The sequence below is a fragment of the Elephantulus edwardii genome, unplaced genomic scaffold (assembly GCF_000299155.1).
Source record: "Elephantulus edwardii isolate Elephantulus edwardi_28Jun2011 unplaced genomic scaffold, EleEdw1.0 scaffold00002, whole genome shotgun sequence".
Classification (NCBI taxonomy): Eukaryota; Metazoa; Chordata; class Mammalia; order Macroscelidea; family Macroscelididae; genus Elephantulus; species Elephantulus edwardii.
In genome coordinates, this window is record NW_006399752.1 from 8,747,523 (window position 1) to 8,769,870 (window position 22,348).

The following is a 22,348-nucleotide window of genomic DNA, read 5'->3' on the forward strand; positions in this document are numbered from 1 at the left end:
AGAATTGTCACTGCTTCCTCCCAGTAAATACCTTAAGGCCAGAAAACAACTCAATAAAAGAAATTCAAAAGCCTGTGATTTTAAGAAAAATTCCACCAGTAAAGATGTTCAAATATCAATTCAGATGTGCACAAAATGTACAACTGAGAATTGTCACTGCTTCCTTCCAGTAAATACCTTAAGGCCAGAAAACAATACAATAAAGGGAATTCAAACGTCTACGATTTTAAGAAAAATTTCACCAATAAGTATAATAATAAAAATATATCTTTGACTTTAGCAGATCCCTGACAGCATACTTTTCCAGTGTCTTTTGGTTTCTTGACTGCTGGTACTGAGAATGTTTAATGTGGATCCAAACAAGATGAAATCTTTGACAATTTCAATCTTTTCTCCATCCATCATGATGTTGCCTATTGGCCCAATGGTGAGGTTCTTTGCTTTCTTGATGTTGAGATATAGTCCATATTGCAGGCTGTTGTGAAAGTTTTTAGTTATGAAGTGTCATGGGGCTTGATGATGACAGGTGGCCAAGAGAGTCTGTTTTAAAACAGCTCAATGGTCACAGGAGATGATGCAATGTATATGAAGAGGCAATGAATTAGATCTCTTCTTTTTCTGGTTTCAGATTCAACAAACACTTAATAGGCTACCTATGAATGGAACTCTGGCACCAGTGGTTTCACCTAAGTTATTTCACTTGATTTCTGAAATAGTCCTGTGGGGTAAATATAATCATATTAACCCCACTCTGCAGATTAAAATTTATGCCTGAAAAAAATTATCTATCTTTGGACACTGCTTAACTAATATCTCTAGTGTTAGGTTCTGTCTAGTCAATGACAACTTTTGTAAGCCTGTGAACATGATTCGACTGAGACTGCCTATCCTGCACCTACCTCATGATCTTTACTGAGTTCACACACATTGTTGAAGTTACTGTGTCAAATCATCTCGTCGAGGGTCTTCCTCTCTATCATTGACCCTCTTCTTACTCCAGCATAATGCTTTAATCCAAGGATGGGCACATCCTGGCCTCACACTCAAATTCTGTGAGACAGTTTTCAATGCTTGATTCTTACTGGTTGTTGTTGTAAGGTACCATTGTGTTAATGGTGAGTCACAGCAACCATATGAACAATAGATCTGATTCTTGCCCTATTCTGTACCATCTTCACAATTTATGATGTACTTATTGTCGTTGTTATTGTTGTTGTTAGGTGCTGTCATGTACGGCTCATAGTGATTTTATGAAAAAACCCTGTTCTATCCTGTGCCATCCTTACACTTACCTGACACACAAGAGCCTATTGCAGCAGTCACCGTGTCAATCCACCTGGTTGAAGGTCTTCCTCTCCACTGAACCTCCACCCTACTATTAGTCTCTGTAAATCCATTCGTTATTTCATTCAACAAATATTTAGTGCTTATATTTTCATAATTTTATATTTCAAGATATTTACAAAATAGTGAGGAATGTATAGGCATAATCTTCACAAATAATAAATATTAATCGTATTTATGAATTAATATTCATAAATAGCAAATAATAAATATTAACTCACACAAAGATTAAGCAGATAAAATAAAGAAGAGGCTCAAGTAGTAGCATAATAGAAAAATTGGAGGAATTTGGAGGTGTATGTTGTTGTTGTTATGTGTCAAGTCAGAACCAATCCATACATGTTGTTGTTGTTGTTATGTGCCGTCGAGTCACTTGCGACTCATAGCGACCCTATATACAACAGCCCTAAACCCTGCTCTATGCCAATCGCACTGCCTCTGACACATCCATCCCAATTACCCCAGTCACTGAATCAATCCACCTCATAGAGAGTCTTCCCCTCTTGCGCCATCCCTCCACCCTCCCAAGCATGATGTCCCTCTTCAAGGACTTGTCCCTCCTTACAACATGTCCATAGTATGTCAGACGATGCTGTAGAATCCTTGCCTCCAAGGAGCAGCCTGGTTTAACCCTCTCCAGGATGAGTTTGTTTGTTTTCTTGGCAATCCATGGCACATTCAATACCCTTCTCCAGCACCACAGCTCAAAGGCATCAATTCTCCTTCTATACTCCCTAGTTACTGTCCAACTCTCTGATGCATAACAAGTGATTGCAAAGATCATAGCCTGTATCAGATGCACCTTAGTCTCCAGAATGACAACATTGCTCTTCAGTACGCTGGAGAGGTCCCTAAAAGCAGACTTTCCAATCGCAATACGTTTTTTGATCTACTTGTTACTGGTGCCAAGAGTGTTGACTGTGGAGCCAAACAGACTAAAGTTGTTAACAATCTCAATCTCTTCACCACCCATCCTTGTAAAGATATTGTGACAATGTGGCAGGGGACCCCAGACAGACAGACCTATAGATTTTTCCATAGAAGTCAAGTCTTTGTGGTATTTTGTTTTGTTCTTTTAATTGTGAAATTATTTGCAATTAAAACAGAAAATACATGATTTACAGTGTTGTCATGCAGTGTCAGAATTAAGACTTAGAGTTTTTTTTTACTTCAAGTATCAGTTTTTCCATTTCCTAGATTTGTGATCCTAATTTTTTTTCATTTCTCTGTCCCTTAGCTTTCTCAAGTATGAAATATTATGAAGGTAATATTCATCTCATCAGGTTTTGTGAGTGTTAAATGAGTTTATCTAAAAAATTTAGAAGAAAACCTTGTCCATAGTTATTACTCAATACTAATTATGATTGTTTTATAATCTTACTGGAAATGTGTATAAACAATTATAGTCATGTGCCACAAGTAATCTTATAGAATAGTTTCCGTAGGATATGGAAATGCAAGTCAGCAACAATTGGCTTCAATCTGTAGAGTACCCTGCAGTTGTTGGTTTTGTTTTTGCTAGATACCATCAAGTTGGCTCTGATTAATGGTTATTTTTTTGTGCAACAGAACAAAAAAAGTCCCTGAGCCAGCAATATCCCCACAGTCATTACTATGTTTGAGCTCATTGTTGCTACCATTGTTTCATTCCATCCCTTTAAGCATTCTAAGTAGAATGCAGTACAGAGGTTAAGGTAAACTGCCCTGAGGAAATTTCACTAGAGGAAACATGGTGGTACCAAGCAATTCAATTTGGTAGACTCACAACCTATAAGGAAGAAGGAGATAAAAGTTGAAATTAATGTGATATGAAGAGCCAGGCCTGCCATAGCCTTCAAATCACTTTCAAACAGCTTTCTGAGACACTTTTATGTGCCATCAAGTCAAAACTGACCCCGTTGTTACAGTCACTATGCCAATGAATCTTGTTAAACGTCTTATACTCTTGCTCTGTCTCTCCATGTTACAAGCATGATGTCTTTTTCAAAGGAAGTAGTGCTTATTGTTGTTTGTTGTGATAGGTGATAGTAAAGAATAGTGTGTGGTCTTAAGACTTAGCAAGTAGAGTTGATGATTAGTTGGTTTTGGGGGTTGAGAAAAAAGAAAAGAATTAGAGTTTTTCAATTTATTTATAAAAGTACCATTCAATGAAATTGGTATATGCACTAAAATTCCGTAAACCAGTTGGTATGGAGTTGATTACTCATCTATGTACTTTAATAGGAAGCAATGTCTAGATTCTGATGTCTCCTCATGTCCAGGAGCTTGTCTCAAAGTATCTTTATTTCTATTTCTTCGACAAGAACTATTACCTGTGATTTGCATTACAGGTCATTAAGTAGTCTTTTCCCAGTCCTGATGTCACACTTCCTACAGTCCAGCGTCTCAGAAAATTTCTATAAAATAGAAATTGAATAATATAAAGAAAATATATGTCCTTGGCAACTCATTTTCTGATTTTAAATCACATGGTTCCCCCTTGTTTTGTTCAAATAGATGCCTTGGTCTATGTGTAGCTCCCAAATAACCACAATTAAATATTCTGAAATTCCCACTGTTTCTAATGTCATATCTAATTAACTGTGTCCCACACAGTTGAATGTTTTTACACAGCCAATAGAACATAGGTAAATTATCTTTCTGATACTCTCTGTTTTCAGGTAAGATTCAGCTGTGATTAGTAATGACAGGTGGTTATGCAACTTCTTCTGAATCCAGTTGGAATTTCTAGCAGTTTCTTGTAAAAATTTCACTGCTCCTATCTTTTTATTTCTTCAGCAAAATTTTACATCCATGTAATATTAATTATTTTGTTATTTTGTTGTTGTTGTTATGTGCCATTGAGTCACTTGTGACTCATAGCAACCTGATATACAATAGACCTGAAACCTGCTCTGTCCTGTGTCAACTTTACTGTCTCTGACATACCTACCCTCATTGTCCCAGTCACTGAATCAATCCATCTCATCTGTTGTCTTCCTCTTTTATGCTGTCCCTCTATCCTTCCAAGCATGATGTCCCTCTTCAAGGACTAGACCCTCCTTGTAACATGTCCAAAATATGTCAGACAAAGCCTCAGAATCCTTGCTACCAAAGAGCAGCTTGGTTTCACCCTCTCTAGGATGAACCTGTTTGCTCTCCTAGCAGTCCATAGTGTATTCAAAACTCTTCTCCAGAACCACAGCTCAAAGGCTTCAATTCTCTATCATCACTAGTCATTGTCCAGCTCTCTGTAGCATAGAACACAATCGCAAAGACTATGGTCTATTGTTTGAAAATCTCTGCATCCTGTTGAATCGCCTTTCTTTGGAATGGTTTTGTATATTAATTTCTTCCAGTCAGCTGGCTTTCAAATTTATTGGCATAGACAAGTAAGAGTTGCTAACATTACATTTTTGGTTGAAACATTTCAGTCTGTATTCTGTCAATTCCTGTTCTGTTGTTGGGTTGTTATATACTGTTGAGTCGATTAGAACTCATAAGGACTCTATGAACACTGGCTCTGAACCTTGTCCTATCCTGAGCCAATCTCACTATCTTTGACACACCTGACCCATTGCCACAGTCTATCTCATCCAGGGTCTTCCTTTTCTGTGCTAATCCTTTACAAACACAATGTCCTTCTTCAAAGACTGGTCTCTCCTGGCAACATGCCCAAAGTATGTGAGGCAATATCAAAATTCTTGCCTCCAAGTATCAAACTGGTTTCACCCTCTACAGGATAGACCTGTTTGTTCTCTTGGCAGTTCATGGTATGTTCAATACTATCCTCCAGCACCACAATTCAAAGGCATCAGTTTAAACCCATAGCTACTCTTCAGGGGGAGAAATGGTGAAGGATTTTTCAGAGGCAGTAAATCTTCCTGGAGGAGATTGGCCTCCTCTTCCTGCAGAGCAGCTGTTGGATTTGAATTGTGTACCTTTAAGATTGCAGCACAGCTTCTTGCCAGCACTCCAGCAGAGCTACATGATAGACAGAGAGGAGTAAAGAGTTTTAAGTTTTTTCTTAAGTCTAGAAAATTGATAAGCTAGAGTTTGGAAGGATGGTTCAGTAAAAGTCTACTTGGAATTGACTTCATAGATAATGGAAAGAAAAGAAGACACTACACATAAAATTTTTTAAGGACATCTAAGATAAATAGAAGCAGGGAAAAGGGGATTTTGCTGATAGAGGCCACAAGCTATAAATAAGAGAATTGGTCATGTAAAACAGGAAACTGAGATGATTTTTGTTTTTAAAATGTTTTGAAATGTCCTTTAGAGAGTCTGTTTTCCTTTAGCACAATTAGCTAATGATTATATTAGCTACTGTAATCTATGCTTGCACCAGGAGACAGTCGTAAGAACAAAGAAAAGAAACACTGGATGGTTCAAAATCAGGAAAGGTGTGTGCCAGCAATGTATCCTATCTCCTTATCTTTTCAATATATATGCTGAACAGATCTTTTGGGAGGCTAGACATTATGAGGGAGAATGTAGCATCAGGCTGTAGGAAGACTCAACAACCTGCATTATGTAGATGACACAACCTTGTTTGCTAAAACTGGTAAAAACCCGAGGCATTTTCTGCAAAAGGTCAAGGACTATAGCCTTCAATATTGATTGAAGCTCAATAGCAAGAAAACAAAGATTCCCACCACTGGGCCAATTGGTGGCATCTTGATGGTTAGTGAAGAAATTGAGATTGTTAATAGCTTCAGTTTGCTTGGCCCCACAATGAACACCCTTGGTCCTACCAGCCAGGGTATAAAAAAGATGAATTGCATTGGGGAAATCTGCTGTCAGGGACCTCTCCAGAGTACTGAAGAGCGATTATGCCAATTTAGAGACAAAGATGCTCCTGATCCAGGCCATGGTCTTTGCAATTACTTGTACATCAGAGAGCTGAACAATGACTAGGGATGATAGAAGAATTGATATCTTTGAGCTGTGGTGCACCACAGAGTAGTCACTGCTTATGTGTGAGTGTGTGTGTGTGTGTGTGTGTGTGTGTGTGTGTGTGTGTATAAATTATCTATAATAGAGAAAATTTCCTGGATTATTTACTCTTTTTTTTACTATTTTGTGTGTGGGTACCATCAAATCGAAATCTGCCTGGTACAGGAGATTGCCCCTCCGCCCCTCCTTCTCCAGCAGAGCATCTGGTAGATTGGAATCACATACCTCTGGGATTGCAGTGCAGCTTCTTCTCACTAGGTCACCAGAGCTCCCTTAAGATTATTTATTCTTTTAACATTTAGACTATCTCTTTAATTTCTCTCTGCTTCCAATTTTCCCAGTTCAAGAAATATGTGTCAATAATCACAAGATTTTCAAAAGATAAAATGTCTAGAATAGCACAATTTAATAAATTAACTAAAGATGCCAGCTCTTCTAATTACAAGCTGTCACATCTCCCATAGAGTTATGGGAACAAACGGGGATTTCCATTCAAGCAGTCACAAAATAGTGTTATGCTTCAGTTTTTTTCTAGCAACAGTAGTTTGCCTCTTCAATCAAACAACTAGACAATCCAATCCTCTCTGCTTTAATGAACAGAAAGCTTAAAATAAGGTAATTATTTTGTTTATTTTTACAAATAGATGCTCGGCCCAAAGAACATAATAAATGCAAAGGAAAACAAGAGATGTAGGTTAGAATTTGCCACGTGTTTCCTACAGATTTCTAACCACATGATTGAAGGAGCATGTGTTCTATGGTAAAGCACATTTCTGGCACCTGCTACATTCTCATCTCTCTAGATGACTTAGGATACTCTTTATATGAGTAAAGATCTCGAAATTCTGAACTAAAGAAACTCATATGTCCTCCTTTAATCTAGTGTTTTCAAATTTTATAAATCCATAAAGCATTTTAAACATTTAGCGCATCAATATTCTGAAGTTAGTAATATGGATTATGTTAGTGATATGGATTATGTTTGCGGCATGTCTATGCAGAAAATGTGAACACTTCCAAATCCATACAAATCCAGATCCCAGGGAGAATGGAATAACTTTGAGCTAACCAAAGTTTTTGGTGGATAAACATAATATTTTGATGGTTCTTCTTATTGTTAGGTGCTGCTGAGTCATGTATGACTCATAAAAACCCTATGAACAAAAGATCTGAACCCTGTTCTCTCCTACTCTCATTCTCACACTTCCTGACACACTAAAGCCCATTGCAGCAGTCACCATGTTAATCCACCTGGTTGAGGGACGTCCTCTCCTTCCCTGACCCTCCACCCTTCGCACCATCATGTCCTTCTTCAAGGAATAGCACCTCCTGCCAACATGTTCAAAGTATGTGAGGCAAAGCCTCATAATTCTCCCCTCCCAGGAGCACTCCAGCTGCACTCTACCCAAGACATATGATTGTTAATCTTGTCCATCATGGGATGGTCAGTGCTCTTCTCCAACACTACAGCTCAAAGGCTTCATTTTTTCCCTGTCATCCTTTATTCATTATCCAGCTATCAGATGCATATCAAGTAATCAGGAAGACTGTGGCCTGAATCAGATGTTTGGAGAGGCCCCTAACTGCAGATTTCCTCAGTGCAATGCATCTCTTTATTTCCTGACTGCTGGTACCAAGGGTGTTAATTGTGGATCCAAACAAGATGTAGCTATTGACAGTTTCAAGCTCCTCTCCATCCATCATGATGCTACCTATCAGTTCAGTTGTAAGAATCTTTGTTCTCTTGACATTGAGATGCAATCCAAACTAAAGGCTGCATTCCTTGATCTTCTGTAACAAGTTATTTCAGTCCTCCTCGCTTTCAGCAAGCAAGGTTTTGTCATCTGCATAATGCAGATGACTGATGAGTCTCCTTCCAATCCAGACACTACACTATTCCTTATAGAGTCCAGCTTCTCAGATAATTTGCTCAGCATACATATTGAATAGAAATATAAAGAGAATACAACCTTGGCATGCTTCCTGACAAATTCCAAACCAGGTAGTGATTCCCTGCTCCATTTGCACAATAGCCTCCTGGTCTAGCTATAGGTTCCACATGAGCATAGTCAAGAGCTCTGGGATTTCCATACTCCTCAATGGCAACCACAACTTGTCACGATCCGTGCAGTCAAATGTCTTTGCATAGTCAATAAAGCCCAAATAGACATTCCTTACTTTCAGCCAAGATCAATCTGACATCAGCAATGATATCCCCGGTGTCACAATCTCTTCTGAATCCTGCTTGGCCTTCTGGCAATTCTTTATCTATGTACTGCTCCAGTTGTTTTTTAATGATCTTCAGTATTGCATGTGATATCAGTGATATTGTTTGATATTTCTGGATTCAGCTGGATCACCTTTCTTCATCAATTTGAACTTGCATATGAGTAATTGATGATCTGACCCACAGTTCACTGCTCACCTAGATGATTTTTTTTAGAAATTCTGAAATAGTTTTTATTTTTATAAATTTTCTATTAGTTTATTTACAAAATTTTAATACATTGTTTTCAAGAACTTCTTTCAATTTCCCTCAACCCTCATCCATCAAATTGTACAACCCCATGACTAATACCCCTCCCCCTGCACATCCTCATCCCTCTGCTTCCAGCCTCTCCCACCCCTCTTGGATCCTTATACTCATTCTACAATAATGGTTTTATACCATTATTGGTTTTATATTTATACCATTAATGGTTTTATATTTATCCTTGTGGGACTGAGTTACTTCACTCAGCATAATATCTCCAGTTCTTCCCAAGTTAGGTAATAACAATGAGGTACCATCTCACTCCAGTAACAGCAGCAAAGTTTAACAGGGTAGCAAGTAATAAACTTTTGTAGAGGATGGGGTGAGAAAGGAACTCCTATACATTTTTGGTGGGATTGTACAATGGTACAACCAGTCTAGAAGGTAGTTTGGTGCCTTCTCAAAAAGCCAAACATAGAAATTACATATGACCCAGCTATTTCACTACTTGGAATATATCCTGAGAAAATCAGAACTGAGGCACAAATGGAGATTTGTACACCAATGTTCATAGAAGCATTATTCACCATAGCAAGAACATGGAAACAGCCCAAATGCCCAACCACAAACAAATGATTGAGAAATTATGGTTCATCTCTGGCTTAGTTTTGACTGCTGAGACTGAGCTTCTCCAACAATTTCTTGCTCAAATGCAGTCAAGTAAAATGCGTAGGTAGAGTCATCATTTATGTCTTTTTTAAAAGATACTTGCAATAAAGAAATCATTGTAAATACAAAATTAAATAATTTTATTTCCAGCCTTATTTCTATCACCAATCCCATATTTTCCAACTACTACTCCTTCTTCATTGCTATCACATGCTAGTAAAATACCGCTGAAGATCATTTAAAAATGGCTGGAAAGGTACGTAGATAAGGAACTGCCAGAAGTTCAAGCAGGATTTAGAAGAAGTTATGGCACCAGGGATATCATTGCTGATGTCATATTGATCCTGGCTAAAAGTAAGGAATACCAGAAGAATGTCTTTATGTGCTTTATTGACTATGCAGAGGAATTTGACTGTGTAGATCATAACGAATTGTGGCTGACATTGAGAAGAATGGGAATCCCAGAGCTCTTGATTGTGCTCATGTGGAACCTATACCTGGACCAGGAGGCTGTTGTGTGAATGACACAATCTATCTACTGAGCAAATTACTTGAGAAGCTAGACTCTATGAGGAAGAGTATGACATCATGATTGGAGGGAGACTCACCAATAAACTAGGCTATGCAGATGACACAATTTTACTTGTTGAAAGTGAAGAGGACTTGAAGGGTTTGTTGCTTAAGATAAAGAAATGCAGCCTTTACTGTGGACTGCATCTCAATGTAAAGAAAACAAAGATTTTTACAACTGAACTGATAGGTAGCATCATGATGGATGGAGAGGAGATTGAAACTGTTGACAAATTCATCTTCCTTGTTTCCACAATTAACACCCTTGGTATCAGCAGTCAAGAAATATGAAGATGCATTGCACCAGGGAAATCTGCAGTTAGGGACCTCTCTACGTTATTGAGGAGTAGTGATGTCAGTTTCAGTACAAAGGCACATCTGGTTCAGGCCACAGTCTTTCTGATTCCTTGATATGCATGTGAGAGCTGACAATGAATAAGGGATGATAGGAAAATAATTGATGCCTTTGAGCTGTGGTGTTGGAGAAGAGCACTGAACATTCCATGGATGGCCAAGAGAACAAACATCAATTTCTTGGAGAAAGTGTAGCTGAAGTGTTCTTTGGAGGCAAGAATTAAGAGACTTTACCTCACATACTTTGAGCATATTGCTAGGAGGTGCTATTCCTTGGATAGCAACATGAAGCTGGGGAGGGTGGAGGATCAGCAAAGGAAAGACAGCGACTGCTGCAATAGGCTTTAGTGTGTCAGGAAGTGTGAGGCTGGCACATAATAGAACAGATATAATTTATATCTTTTGTTCATAGGGTTGCTATGAATCTTACTTGACACGACAGCATCTAACAACACAACATTCCTTCTTCACTGTTTCCTACTTTAGCATTCCTGTCACCAGTTATCATTAACAGATCTTGATTACATGTTGTCAATTTCAGACTGCAAGATTGAGTAAAAATTCTTAATTTCTTACTCTTTGGTTCTAAATGTAGGCGTGTATATTTCAATAATATATAACTATTAATAACAGGTCTTCCTTGTATATGTATAGATATTATCCTATCACTCACAACATTATATTTCAGAATAGAATTTGAAATTGAGGGGGTTTTACTATGAATGCAACATTGTTGTTCTTCTGTTTTCATTCCCTACATAATATCATATAGTTATCTGATTCAAATTGGTCAAAGCTAGTCCATCTCATGTCATTGATGCATAGTATGTCAATATTCAGGCATTCCATACCATTAATAACAATTTCTAGTTTTCAAAAATTCAAGCTACATATATTCTATGATCCAATCATTAAATGATAACTGTTACTGTTTTTCCTCATCTCAACTACCTTCTAATCTGGACTTTACCACTACACTACTTCAGTATTCAGAGGATTTTCAAAAGCCTGTTATTTAAGAAGTAGATGGCTCATCCTGCTTCCTGGTCCATTTTAATCCCAGAACTCCACAAAAACCTGTCCACTATGGGTAATCCTTATGGCATTTGAAACACCAAGTGCGTAGATTTTAGTATCACTGCAACCCCAAGTTATTTCAGTACAGTGAACTGACAGACAAGTGCTATACCAGTTAGAATAATATTCTCTTCAAACACAATTAACACCAGAAATCAGAAACAGCCAATCAACTTACACTTGGTGGTTAACAAAATAAAAAACGCCCAGTTTACTCCCATCTTTCAAGTAAATAAAAACACACTTACCGTCCACAATTCAACTGCTCCAAGCTGGAGACTTACCCTCAGGCTAGACTCAACCAACTTTTAAATAAGAAGCATGGAAGGGTGAATTAAATTATATAGGCGGAGGCCCATATGTTGCACTGTTTAGGCAAAGCTGGGATTGAAAAGAATTGAATCAAAACTGAGAAACTGGGAACAAAAGCTTAATAATTAAATTCACTAGACTGTATTTTTTAATTACTCCTTAGGTGGTACAAAAAATACTTGGATGAAAATATTAAGAGCACAGTATTTTTCATTAAAGCATAGCCTTCTAAACTCTGAAATCTATTTGACTTTGAAAAACCATTTCCCAGAGGTTCTAATGGGTCTTGGGGGAGGAGAGTGGAGGTTTCTGAATCCTCATAAAAAAGACTCATAAGGCTTCTTGGACATTAAATTCCTCTTACAAAACAATAATTTGTCAAATTAATGAATTTGCCAATGAAACAGATGGATTACATTTTCCTCATAATGTGCACAGATTAAAAAAATTAAACATTCTTGGTAAAAGCAGTTTTGTATTTTACTAGGCCTAACCTAAAACAGTTAGAAAAATGGTTTGAGATGTTTGGCTAAAACCCAGTGCCACCAGACTTGCCTGGCCCCAGCTACCAATTTCATTGAATGAAATATCCTTTAAGCAAACAGATGGGGGAGTAATATATTACTTTACAAAAGGGAAACATGAAAATAAAGTATTTCAGTGAGCATAAAATATCTTTCCTTTATTCTTTCACAAAGGTGGGTTAAGATATATCACCAGAAGTTTTAAGGAATAATATGAATTCAGGGAATTAATTTTGTAAAAAGACTGAATTAGTATGAGATAATTGAAAAAGAAAGAATAACGGCAAATTCAATTTAAAAAGAGAGAGCATAAGGTTGTTCATTAGCTTGTCTTTCTGCATCTATGAATAGAACTATTGGAATACAATTGAAAATAACATGTAATTTTCTGAAAATATTAATAGATAAGTAATAGACATTTTGTACATGTTTTAACAAGAAATAACTTGGTATTATGGATTACATTTAACCAAGATTTTAAGCTATTCTTAAATATACACTGGAATTTGTTAAAGGTTATGTTGACTCTAGAAATCAATTTAGAGAGAATTGACATTTAAACAGTCGTGAATGTCCATAGGTAGTATGCCAATTTATTTATTTCCATCTGCCTTAATTTATCTCAGAAGTGTTTTTTCGACATTCAAATACCGACAATTCTTTCACATATTTCTGCAATATACCCTTGAGTATATTCTGATTTTGAATACTATTTAAAAACAAATCATTCCTAATTTTTTTTTCCAGGAAGATTTGGTGCCCTAGTGGGTAAAGAGTTGTGTTCTAATTTTACCTTTGGTTGGCGGGTAACTGCTCCATGGGAAAAGTTGAGCAACCTCTTATGCACTGTATAAATTTCAAAAAGCTTCCGAAAACTCACTGGAGGGTCGGTGTTTAGTCAGTTTCTACTCAGCAGCACATAACAACAATTATTTGTTTCTTACACACACACACGACTATGTATTTTGTGGTTTTTGTATGACATGAATCTTGTAACTTTTCTAAATTCACTTATTCTCATAGTTTGTTACTGTCATTGCTATTGTTGATTCCTTCAAAATTATGAATACTGTTTTATAGCGATAAGGACAATTTTGTCACTTCCCTTCAAAAGATAAATGAAGCGTCTTTATTTTAAATGAATAATAATAGAATATTTAAGTGGAGTGAAGGGAAGAATCTCCTGGGAAGTGTGTAAAATCAGGTTCTCATTCCTTAGAACAATCAGCAATACCAGATCACCTTTACCCCAAGACAAAGTTCGGAAAGCACGAAGGGATTGGAAAGAAGGGTAAATGGTAACTGGAAATACAAGGTGGTTGTTCTTATGTGCCGTCGAGTCGTTTGCGACTCATAGCGACCCTATGTGCAACAGCCCTAAATCCTGCTCTATCCTGTGCCAATCGCACTGCCTCTGACAACCCATCCGATTACCCCAGTCACTGAATCAATCCACCTCATAGAGGGTCTTCCCCTCCTGAGCTGTCCCTCCAACTTACCAAGCATAACATCCCTCTCAAAGGACCTGTCCCTCCTTACATGTCCAAAGTATGTCAGAGGAAGCCCCAGAATCCTTGCCTCCAAGGAGTAGCCTGGTTTAACCCTCTCCAGGATGAATCTGTTTGTTTTCTTGGCAGTCCAGGGTACATTCAATACTTTTCTCCAGCACCACAGCTCAAAGGCATCAGTTCGCCTTCTATCTTCCCTAGTCATTGTCCAACTCTCTGATGCATAACAAGCGATTGCAAAGACCATGGCCTGTATCAGGCGCACCTTAGTCTCCAGAGAGACACTGTGGCTCTTGAATACTTTAGAGAGGTTCCTAACAGCAGACTTTCCCATCGTGATACATCTTTTGATTTCCTGGCTGCTGGTGCCAAGAGTGTTGACCCTGGAGCCAAGCAAACGGAAGCTGTGAACAATCTCAATCTCTTCACCATCAATCCTGATTGGTCCAGTGGTGAGAATCTTTGTCTTCTTGACATTGAGCCTCAGTCCATACTGAAGGCTGCAGTCCTTGACCCTCTGCAGCAAGTGCATGGGGTCCTCCTCAGTTTCGGCAAGCAGGGTTGTGTCATCTGCATAGCACAGATGGTTAATAGATCTTCCACCAATTCTAACACCACATTTCGCCTCATAGAGGCCGGCCTCTCGGATAATCTGCTCTGTATACAGGTTGAAAAGGTATGGAGATAGACACATCCCTGGCGTACACCCTTCCCAATTTTGAACCATGTGATGTTACCTCGCTCTGTTCTTACGACTGCCTCTTGGTCCAAGTATAGGTTTTGCATTAGCACGATTAAATGTTCTGGGATTCCCATTCTTCTCAGAGTTAACCACAGTTTGTTATGATCCACACAGTCAAACGCCTTTGCATAATCAATGAAACACAGATAGACAGGGAGGAAGTGCTAAAAATTGTGGGGATGGCAACCAATAATGGTATGAAACAATGCATGTATGATGTGTTGAGTGGAAATTTGATTTACTCTGTAAATTTTGACCCAAATCACAATAAAGAAAAGATGAACAAAAATATAGATTCTTTTTCAGTATACACTACATGTTATTGTTGTTCTAAGGTAATGTGTAGTCAATTCTGCCTCAGTGACTCCATCAACAATTCAGAGACCTTGCCTGATCCTGTACCATCCTCACAATCTCAGCTGTGCTTTAAGCCCATTGATGCAGTCACTGAGACAATTCAACTCATTGAGGCTCTTCCTCTCTTTCACCGACATTCCTCTTTTCTAAGCATGTTTACCATGGACTTGCCCTTCCTGAGAACCTGCCTAAAGTATGACACAAGTCTCACTTTGTTTTTTCTTTTCTTCTAAAGAGCACTCAGACTGTACTTCTTCCAACACAGATTTCACATTACTTAATTAGCCCATCATAAATTCAGTACTCTTAGCCAACACAATTCAAAGGTATTCATTCTTCTTTGGTCTTACTTAAGCATTGTCATACCTTCAGATGACTATAAAGCTATTAAAAATACAATGGCCTGGAATAAATGTACTGTAGTCTTTAAACTGGTTCCTTTGCATTTAGCACTTTAAAGAGGTCCCTGAGAGGAGATTTGCCAGATAGATTTTATTTTCTTTTGTGCTGCTCCCATGGACATTGATTGTGGATTCAAATACAATCAAATCATTAAAAATGTCAATCCTCTCCATCTTATGTGTTTCCAGATGTATTTGGCAGTCTCTTTATACCATAGGCCAAGCCTTCTAAGCTTGGTCCCAGTTTGCCTTTTATGAACTTTATGGTTTGAGGTTTTACTCCCAGGTCTCTGATCCACCATAAATTGATTTTTCTGCATGGTGTGAGATGAGCATCCTGTTTCAGCTTTCTGCAGATAGCAGTCCAGTTGTGTTTTCTTTTTTGTTTAATTCTCTACTAGTTTATTTACAACATTGTAATACATTGTTTGCAAGAACAAATTCTTTCAATTTCCCTCATTGCTCCAGCCACCAAATTGTACAACCACGTGATTAATCTCCCCTCCACCCTGCACATCCTCATCCCTCCACTTCCAACCTCTCCCACCCCTCTTGGATCCTTATACTCATTATACAATAATGATTTTATACAGTATTTGTCCTTGTGGGACTGAGTTAGTTCACTCAGCATAATGCTCTCCAGTCTTTTCCAAGTTAGGTAATAATTTACAAAGTCATTGCTCCTGCATGCTGCATAGTATTCCATTGTGTGAATGTACCATTATTTCTCAAACCATTCCTTTGTGGTTGGACATTTGGGATGTTTCCATCTTCTTGCTCTGGTGAATAATGCTGCTATGAACAGTGGTGTAGAAATCTCTGTTTGTGCCTCAGTTCTGATTTTCTCAAGGTTTATTCCAAATAGTGGAATAGCTGGGCCATGTGGAATTTCTATACTCCGCTTTTTGAGGAAGCATCAAATTGCCTTCAAGAATCGTTGTACCATTTTACAGTCTCACCAACAATGTATAAGAGCTCTTTTCTCATCACATCCTCTCCAACATTTATTATTGCTGCTTTGTTAAACTTTGCCACTGTTGCTGGAATGAGATGGTACCTTATTGTGGATGGTACCTTATTTGAATTTCTCTTATCGCCAGTGATTTGGAGCATTTCTTCATGTGTTTGTTTTCCAGTTGAATACCTTCCTCTGCGAAAATTCTTTTCATGTTTTTTCCCATTTTGTAATTGAGTTATCAGTCTTTCTTGTGGAGGACCAGGAATATTCTGTAAACTTTTGTTATAAGACTCTTATCTGAGATAGTTTTACCAAATGTTTGTTCCCAGTCTGTAGGTTTTCTTTTCACCCTGTTGGAAAAAGGTTTTTATGCATACATGGATTTAGAAGGTCTCCTGAATGAATTTTATCCTCCTCAGATTGTGCATTTCTGGTTGAATTTGGAAGTCTCTTTATATCTTGGACTAGCACGTTTAAGCTTGATCTCTGTCTCTTATGAACGTTATTGTTTTGGGCTTTGCTCCCAGCTCTCTGATCTGCCTTGAGTTGACCTTTTGTGTATGGTATGAGTTGTGGATCCTGTTTCAGCTTTCTGTAGGTGGAAGTCCAGTTTTGCCAGCACCATTTATTGAAGAGGCTATAATTTTGTCCATTTGACAGCTTTGGTTTCCTTATCGAATATCAGTAGACCATAGATACCTGAGTCTATTTCTGGGTTCTCAATTTTGTTCCATTGGTCTATGTTACTGTCATTGTACCAATACCATGCTATTTTGCTTACTACTGCTATGTAGTAGGTTTTGAGGTCAGAGAGTGCTATGCCTCCTTCCTCATTTTTGTTTCTCAGAAGTGTTTTGCTTATTTGGAGTCTCTTGCCTCTCCAAATAAATTTGATAATCTCCCTTTCAATCTCCTTGAAAAATGAATTTGATATCTGGATTGGGATTGCACTGAACATGCAAATTGCTTTTGGTAGGGTTGTCATTTTCACAATATTAAGTCTTCCTATCCATGAACGGGGCACATTTTTACACTTCTTTAGGTCTTTTATTGTGTCTTACAGAATGCTCTGTAGTTTTCTTTGTATAGGTCCTTTTTATCTCTAGTTACGGTCACTCCCAAGTATCTCAATTTGTGATCGGCTATTGTAAATGGTGTTGTTTTCTTGATTTCCTTCTCTGAGTTCACTTTGTTACTTTAGAGGAATCCTCTTGATTTGGATATTGATCTTACATCCTGCCACTCTACTAAATTGGCCTATTAACTCTAACAGTTTTTGTTCAGTCTTTGGGGTTTTCTGTGTATTCTATCATATCACGTGCATATAGCGACAGTTTAATGATTTCTTTGCCTATCTGGATGCCTTTTATTTCCTTCTCTTGTTATATTGCCCTAACAAGCACTTCCAATACAATATTGAAAAGAAGTGATGACAGTGGGCATTCTTGCCTGGACCCTGTTTGCAAGAAAAATGTTTTTAGTCTTTCTCCATTGAGCATGATGTTGGCTCTTGGTTTTGCTTATATACTTTTCACTATGTTGAAAAGTATCTATCCCAATTTTGCTGAGTGTCTTTATCAGAAAGGGGTGTTGAATTTTGTCAAATGCCTTTTCTGCATTAATAGCTAAGATAATACAGTTCTTGTTATTTTCTTTGTTAATATAATGAATTATGTTGATTGTTTTTCTTATGTTGAATGATCCTTACATACCTGAATCTAGCTTAGTAATGGTGAATTATTTTTTTATGTGCTTTTGTATGCTATTGGCTAACATTTTTAAAAGATTTTTTGCATCTATATTCAGGAGAGATATTGATCTGTAATTTTCTTTCTTGGTATTATCTTTGCCTGTTTTTTTTTATATTTGGGTTATGCTTGCTTCATAGGGACTTTGAAAGTGTTCACTCTTATTCAATGTTTTAAAATAATTTAAGTAGAAGGGGTGCTAAATCCTCTCTGAATGTTTGGTAGAATTCAGCTGTGAGGCCATCTGGTCTAGGACTTCTCTTATGGAGAAGTCTTTTTATGACTTTCCAAGTTCTTCTTTTGTGATGGTTCTGGTCAAGTGTTCTATATCTGTCCTTCTCAATCTGAGCAGGAGATGTGTTTCAAGGAATTTGTCCATTTCCTCTAGGTTTTCTAATTTATCATAGTATAGCTTTTCATAGCATTTTGATATTATTGATTTAATTTCTTCTGGTTCTATTGTTATGTCACCTCTGTCATTTCTTAATCAAGTTTTCTGTGTCTTTTTTTTTCTTTTCTTTTGTTAAATTTGCCAGTGATTTGTCAATTTTATTGACCCTTTTGAAAAGCCAATTCCTGGTCTTATTGATGGTTTCAACTGTTCTTCTGTTTTCCCTCTCTTTTATTTCAGCAATTGTCCTTATAATTTCTTTTCTTCTAAAAGTTATAGAATTAGATTATTGATCTTTTTCTATTTGTTGATGGTGTTGAGTTAGATCATTGATTCTTCTTCTTTCTTCCTTCTTTATGTGTGTACCTATTGCTATGAACTGCCCCTTGAGGACTGCCTTAGCTGTGTTCCAGAAGTTTTGGTAAGTTGTATTTTCTTTATCATTTGTCTCAAGGGACTCTTTTATTCCATTCTTTCTTTCTTATATAAGCCAATCATGTTCTAACATGGAGTTGTTTAGTTTCCACATGGGTGGTTTTGTAAGCTTTACTCTTTTGTGGTTAATTTCTAGTATTATGGCATTGTGGTCTGAGAAAGTACTTTATTTCAGTGTTTTGTTGTTTGGTTTTTTGTTGGTTTTTTTTTTTTTAATTTGTTGAGGCTTGTTTTGTGTCCTAATGTATGATCAGTTCTGGAGAATGTACCATGTGCACTTCAGAAGAAAGTGAATTGAGTTTTAGCTGGGTCGAGTAGTCTGAATACATCCTCCAGTTCGAGTTAAATGATTGTATAGTTTAGATATTCGACATCTTTTTTGAGTTTCTTTTGAGTTGACTTATCTTTTGGTGGTAGTGGTGTGTTGAAATCTCCTACCACTATTGTGGTGCTGTTTATTTCTCTCTTCAATTTGGATAACCACTGTTTTATGTATTTTGCAGGTCCATCATTTGGTGCACAGACGTTGACCAATATTATGTCTTCATGATCTATTGTCCCTTTAATCAGTATGCAATGACCTTCCTTATCTTTGATGGTGGTTTTCATTTGGAAATCTATTTTATCAGAGATTAGTACTGCCACCCCTGCTTTTTTTGAGGTTGCCATTTACTTGGTATATTTTTTTCCAGACTTTGACTTTGAGTCTATCTTTCTCTTCCTTTTTTACATGTGTCTCTTGTAGGCAAATATTGATGAGCTTTTTTATCCATTCTGCTACTCTTTTTCTCTTTATTGGTGCATTTAGTTCATTACATTAAGTGTGATTATTGGCAGGCCAGTTTTATTTTTGTCATTTTGCCATGTGTCTTTTTTTGTTGTTTCTGGTTACTATGACCCATTCACTTTCCTTTGGCATCTCTGTGTGTAGGACTTCACTTAAAATTTCTTATAGTTTTGGTCTTGTTTTCACAAATTCCTTAAGGTCCTTCTTTTCTGCAAAGAATCTAACTTCTCCTTAGAATTTGATAGAGAGCTTTGCTAGATATAGGATGCCTGGCTGTCAATAGTTATCTTTCAACTTTCTGTATATGGCATCCCATTTCCTTCTAGCTCACATGGTTTCTGCCGAGAAATCAGAAGTTAATCTAATTGTTTCCTTTTTGTAGTTAATTCTTCATTTTTCTTGTGCTGCTTTTAGAATTTTGTTCTTATCTTTTAACCTGGAGAATTTGACTATATGTCTTGGTGTTTTTCTTTTTGGGTGTAGTCTATTCGGTGTTTTCTGTGCTTCTTGAATATAGATTTCTCCATTCTTCAAAATACCTGGGAAGGTTTTTTTAAGTAGTTTTTCCACAGTCTTCTCAGTGATTTTTCTCTCACTCCTGTGTTCTGCAATTCCAACAATATATTTGTTATTCTGTTTGATGTTAATCTACATAACTTTAATTTTTTCTTAATTTTCTTTACATCTCATCTCTTATTTTTGTTTAAGTATGTTTCTAGTGAGGCTCTTGTCTTCTAGCTCACTGACTCTCTGTTCCTATTTTTCAGTTCTACTTTTTTTTGTTATACCAGCTTGTTGAACACTTCTGCCATTTCGGTCTTAATATTCTGGATTGCATTTTCATGTTTTTCGGTTATCTAGAGTACTGTGTTGGCTGTACCTCTCTGTCCTGTGATGATGTTTTAAATTTCTTATACCTCTTTTTCTATTCTATCAATTTTTTCTTCCATCTTTTTTATTTTCATCCATATCTGTTCAAGTTTTTCCTCTTCCATATATTTCTTCTGGATAGTTGTCTCTGAAGTATTTGCTTTCTTATTGACTTCCACTGTTTCTTCTGACATTTGTATCTTTTTCTGTAGCTGATCAAATAACTCTACATTAGCAGATTTATTCTGGTTCTATCTGTAGTATTCATTGTGTCTGCTTTTTTAAGAGAAGTGTTCTTTATCATGATGGCTGATGTGGATTGCTGCATTCTTGACATTATGGGAGTCTTTTTTTTGGTAGATATTAGGCTGTTATAGCTTTAAAATTACCCAGAGTACAGCAATGATTTGTGAAGAACCTACATATTTGTGCTCCCTTCTTGAAACAGTTTTGTTCTCCAAAGTACTTGAATGACAAAGGCAGAAGCCTGCTGTTCCCTTCTAGAAATGGTTTCTCTCCTCCTTTGAGATGTCTAGGTCCTCCCTGTTGCTTGAGTTAAGGGGTCCCTTGTAGTCAAGCTAGAAAGCAGTTTCCCTCTCAAAGTACCTGAATGACAAAGAGGAAGTCTGTTGTTCCCTTCTGAAAGTGGCTTCTTGCCTCTGTCAAAGTGCCCAGGACCTCCCTGTTGCTCGAGTCCTGCATGGGAGAATGTAAATTTTACACACGTGATTCTAGTGTTCATTACAAGAAGCATACATATGTCAATTATCAAATTCTAACCTATCATCTAGAAATTGTATTTCTTTGATGAAATACATCATTAAGGTTGATGGCACTGGAAATACATGGACCAAAAAATCAGCTTTGTGGCAATGCTTTACATAGAAAACTATTGTAATAATAAAACTCATATTCAATTTTAATATATTTGTTTTGTATTTATACTCAATGTCTTATTGAGATTTTTCAATGTACCAACAATATGTCTCCTCATTTACTAGGACTCTTAGATGTGTTCATGAAATGAATTGTGGTATTAAGACTATGATTCCAAGCATTAAATTTTGGTTTTGTAATATCAACTTAGGGAGCTCTGGTAGCCTAATGGTAAGAAATTGTGCTGAAATTCTGAAGGCAGATGGTTTGAGGCCACCAGCAGCTCTGTGGGAGAAGGATGGACAATCTCCTACCGTGTTATTAACTGCCTCTGAAAACCTGTTGGAGGGTCAGCTACAGATCATTTCTAACTCTATGGTATACAACAACAATATAAACTTAGGAACACTTAGGTGCCCTAATAACAAGAAGCTGCACTACGATCCTAAAGGCATAGGGTTCGAGGCCATCAGCCAACAGAGGAGAAGGATAGGCAATCTACTCCTGTGCAATTAACTGCCTCTAAAAACCTACTGGAGGGTGAGCTATGGGTCAAGTATGGCTCTATGATACAACAAAATAAATTTAGAGAAAGATGGACAGTCTCTTCCCATTGTAACTTACAGCCTTGGTAACCTGATGGAGAACCAGTATGAGTTACAACCAAACCCAAGCAACAAGTAAGTAAACTAAACTATATCCATGAGTCTTTTCACTAGACAGATTGAAATTACCAAGGAGATATTAGAAATATCAAAACCAATTTATTGTCTGAGAGTATTCTGATTTGATGCTGTTTATTGGTTCAGCTTAGAGAAATTTTGGTTGTGTGTGTTTTTTTTAATATATATTGAAGCTTAAACCACACTGAATCCAAGATTATTGTGATTGCCAAAAATGAAATGGAATACATGAAGATTGGTTAGTAAGTTGTAGGGGACTGAGGCCAACTATTGTTAGATAGAGTCCAAGCTACACTAAAATCACTTGTGACGGACAAAGCTGCATGAATTG